The following is a 5,011-nucleotide window of genomic DNA, read 5'->3' as shown; positions in this document are numbered from 1 at the left end:
AATTATTCGGTGGAGTGAAGTTTCGAGACAGAGTTGAAACCAACAGACGTTCCATTCGAACACGGTTTCATTTCTTTTGCGCATATTAAGTTGTCTTAAGATTTGGCGCCCTGCTTTATTCGTTCTTCATTTTTGTGTGCAACTTTATAGTCCGGCTTAGCTCCGCAGTTTCTGAAGTTTTGGATTGTGAATTGGTCACTTTATCGCGACCTTTTACGGAAACTAATGCATATTTTTCCAAACTACAAATTAGGAATTATAGCTGAAGGTTGAAGCACAAAACGCTATAGATAACTTGTTTTAATGGATTCTTTTTTTTCAGTTTTCAAAAAGGGTCCAGCTTAGCCCCGGTCTCTCCTACAAGAAATGGAGATTTATGTTTTGAGTATTCTCAAAATATCTAACAAAAATGGATGTTTTCTCTGAAATTTATATTTAAAATAGTCGGCACTTGACTTTGAGAAAGGTGAAGCAAACAGTACTAAGTATTTTTGTATTCTCATCGATTGATTTCGATGCTAGCTTTAATTTTCAGACGAAAGTTGATCCAAATATACTGAAATAGTATATTTTCGAAGAGATTTTAAAATATTAAATACTTTTTTTTTGTTTCAATTATAGGGGCTTGAACCTTAAGGTCGTTCGCCTCTTCGGGCCAGCAAAGTTTTCTCACCCTATATACGGGGCTGGAAATCGAACCCAGGTGGGCTGCGTGAAAGGCATCGACTATCTCATCACGCTATACCCGTCCCCACATCAAATACTTGATACTCTACGAGGAATTCAAAGCGATTTTCTCAGTATTTTTGTTAACCAACCAATTAATGTTAGCACCAGCTAAAATGTGTGGAAGCAGATGTAAAACACGTGGAGTTAAATTATTTCCTGTTTACAAAAAATATTTAAAAAAAAAAACTACTTTAATCCATCCAGTGGTGCGATGATGCCTTTCTCATATCTCTCATCATATTTAACTCTATGATATTATTCAACTTATTTTCATTGATTCATGAAAAACAAAAAAGTTTGGGCAGAAACTAGTATAACCTCCGAGAATACGAAGTGAGTTAAACTATTGTAGGTACTTTTATTCGAGAAAAGAAAGTGAGATCCATTTTTGAGTATATGACTACAATGTTCGATAGTTTAACGAAAGCCGGGAACCAGGAAAGCCGGAATCGGTTTGTTTGACTGTCTACTGATGATATCTGCCAATTGGAGTAGCTTTGTTTCGCTGCTTTAAGTAGCGGTACAACATTTTTAGTTCGAATAGTATGACACTTTGCTAGTCGATTTTCAAGTGATTGCCCAACCTTTCTTTATGAGAAAGGCAAAATATTCCATTCTGCATATTGATTAGAGGGACAATGTTTATTGTTTGTTTTAAATCAAGATAATTGACTTACATCTTATGCACTACTTCGATTAATCAAATAAAACGAGCGAAATCCTGCACTCATGTTACCTGACACCGGGTCAACCGGACAGCTTAAATACCTTATAAACCTGCTAGTATTTCAATTCATGGATTTACTTTGTAAACGTGCTTAGAGATGACGCGATAGAGAGTACTTGGGTAAAAACCCAGTGTTAAGGCCTGAGGACAGTGGTTCGCGTATAGATTTTGAATCTTCCTCCCTCACTCCCCTCACTCCAAAAAAAAATACGTCTGTAACATACTGTCCTCAGCCCTTAATGGATGATTTTTAAATTTCAAAAAAAGTGTCCGATTTAGCTCCGGTCTCCCCTATATTATGAAAACACCCCCTTAATATAGGGTAATATTTTTGAACCAACAACATAAAATATCCTTTGTGATTAGATTTCTATTAATACTATTATTTTTATAATTATATTTTAATTTCTATAAATCACGAAGCATGGAAGTCCGACGCAGGTCTCTTCAAATAAACTTCAATCCATTGTGACACATTCGAAAGTCTGCAGTGCATCAGTCACAGTTCCTGTAAAGTGGTAACGATTTGTCTCAATCTCAACACCGTGGCCACACGGTAACAGACATTTGTCCCTACACCTTGATTCTGGTTTCTTCAAAACGATCGGAAACTTGTGCTTATGTGTGCTCGGTGGCGGTGGATTCGTTTATGTTTTCAACCCCGAGTTTTGGTGTCGGTTTTAGTTTTCTTCACTGCGTGTAAAACATCGAACACAGCACGCTGTGTGCTTCGTTCGTAGAGGTGGTGTTGTGTTTTCTATTTCTGTACCAGCGCATGTACGTAACGGTGCGCTTTATATCAAGGTTTGACATTTTTGACACTCATAATCCTGTAATTTTGTTACCGGAAATAGAATTGGGTTGAAACTCAGGGATTCCTTATGGAATCAAAAGACCTTTTATTTGGAGCTAATTTTGAGAAAATACATCAAGCCATTGCTGAGAAAAGTTAGTTCGATTTTAGAGTTTGTGAACAATATTCGCGGTGCTTCCGAAATCGGTAGCCGGGAACTGGTATAGCCGAAGTCCATTCACTTGGCTAAGGCCTATCGATTGAAATTGATTTGAGTCCAGTTTTGAAATATATTTTCGTGTTTTGCATAACCGATCTGTAAAAATTTCAACACTCTTCACCCTGTAATTCGAAGTCGAATCCGGGTGAAATTCGTGAATTTTGTATGGGACCGTGCGACCTTTCATTTGAACACAGGTTGGTCAAAAAACGGTTACGCCATACATGAGAAAAGTGAAGAAGAAATTTTAAATTACAATGTTTACGCTAATCACCTTTGTATTTCTGAAACCGGAAGTCTAATCAAAGAAAATTCAAGAAATTTGTAAGAGACAATTATACGTCTCTTTTAATCTAAATCGGTTCAGCCATCTCTGAAAAAAGTTAGTGCACATTCACACATACAGACATTTTGCATACTCGACAAACTGAGTCGAATAGTATATGAAGCTCGGCGTCATAAGTTCTAAAATAGTTACCCACGAATTTTTAAACGAATTTAGATTCTATGATGTTATATTGTATTATGCTATCTTTTCCCGATTTTTTAAAGATCCAAAATCAATTGTTTCCGAAAATTATGTAAAATAATCATGGTAAAAACATTTGTTTCTAATTTTTTATACAATCAGTTTATTTTCATTGTATTATCTGCGATCTATGATAGTTCCATTCAAATTTGTTGATTTATTAAAAAATGGCTTAATTTTGTGGAGAATTTGACGAAAATTTAACCATAACTCTTTGAAATTATTTTTTCATCATTTATTTTGGAAACACATTTTGGTGATCAAATATAACCAAACTATTATTACTTGGATAGAAGTTTAGCTTCAACCGAGAAGGATATTCAGCAGTTCAACCGAAAAATTTAATTTTATAATTTAGGTAAGCAACGTTATTGCGCCTTAGCGAAGGGTCCTTTCTGATGTCTTGAAAAGGTGAAAACTAACTAGCCATCCAAGCAACCTGTGCCTTATGTTTTTTCGTATGAGAAAATTGAAACTGACCTAGGGTAATTTCATCAAACAAACACTTTTAACGAAACTGTGTTGGTTTCTAGAAACTAGCTTCAAACAAACGGTTTGCTAGGATGGAAACTGGGTTAGGTTTGGCATCAAGCGAAAACGACATTACAAACAATACATGAAACTTATGTTGTTTTTGCTGAAAATTGAGTCTGAACTGAAAATCGAGTCAGTTTCGATCCTGATTTTTATATCAGGCTTGCTCACTCCCCCGTTGCTAAGTGCGAGCCAAACACAATTTCGTGAAAAGTGTTTGTTTGATGAAACTGCCCTGGTTCAGTTTCAGTTTTTTCAAGCGAAAACGACATTAAAGAGTTCCTCTTAACTTGTACGAACAGAAGATATGATGTCCTTTGTGCAATATTAAAACTGGTTTGATGGAATATTTCGTTGAGTACATGCTATGGGTCCCTACTCCGTAACATCATCCCAAGGACTTTGACCTTCTGCATTTGATCACTGGGGATGCCAACATTCTTGACATGACATATGTACTCTGTGTTTCGAGTGGCGTCACGCAAGGCAGCCTTAATCAAGGCGCTATAAAAAGATACTTACGGTGAATTTCTTTTTAATTCAAATTTACTGCTCTGTCATCCTAGGGGCGCTTCCATCCTAGCACCATGCGGGTTGATTTCTTCAGTATTCTGAGGCGGCGTTCTCAGTTAAAATTCACCAAAAGACCCAGAGCGGGACGGGTTTGGACGAATCATCGACAGATTTTGTTAATTGGTAGAATTATTTAAAAGACACTAGATTTTAAGGTCTTCTCAATCATGCTCCACGCGATGCCGCTGCCAAATGCTTCCAGGCAATTGCTTTCAGCGGGAGTTGCGCATGCGGTTGGTTGGGTAAAGAAACCAGTAAAATTTACAAATCATGGGACTATTAGCGGTCGGAGCAAGAGATCACTGTTTTCAATCTAAATTTTAATTAGCGACTTAATTGTTGTCTCGCTAACTGTTGGACGGCCGAGTAGCGCAAACGTTGATGATATCATCCTTTTGGACCCGTTCTCAGACCAAGTGTTTTCAATTGATTGTGAGAATGTGTGTCCCACGGAGGCTCGGGAAAGGCGTGTAAATTTTAATTTTTTCTTGTAAACAGAGTCGTAAGTTCTTTATTGAATAATGAATTCGCCAAAAATGTTGAGTATTTGAAATTTTCGCCCAACAGGCGAACGCATTGGAAATCAGTTGAACCATAAAAAGTGCTTTGCGAGATAAGTTTCGAAATAAATCTTAATTAAGCTGGTTCGGCCATGATCCCTCAGTCTGAGCTAGAGGCATAGGAAAAATGCTTCACTCCCTAGTGTGAACATCAGTATCAAACAGTTTTCCGCTATCCCAAGAGAAAACAATTAAAACAACCAATTAATCAATTTAACAAATGAATTAAAATTGGTTTTATGTGAATCACAAGCTAGTATCGTGGCCGAGCTGTCCGGCGGCTGAGTGGAATGGAACCAAAACCCCCGGGGCAGACGGATCTAAAGAACGAATAGCACCCACCAAC

The sequence above is a fragment of the Malaya genurostris genome, chromosome 2, assembly GCF_030247185.1.
Source record: "Malaya genurostris strain Urasoe2022 chromosome 2, Malgen_1.1, whole genome shotgun sequence".
In the NCBI taxonomy this organism is placed as follows: Eukaryota; Metazoa; Arthropoda; class Insecta; order Diptera; family Culicidae; genus Malaya; species Malaya genurostris.
Note: the sequence above shows the minus strand (reverse complement) of the source record.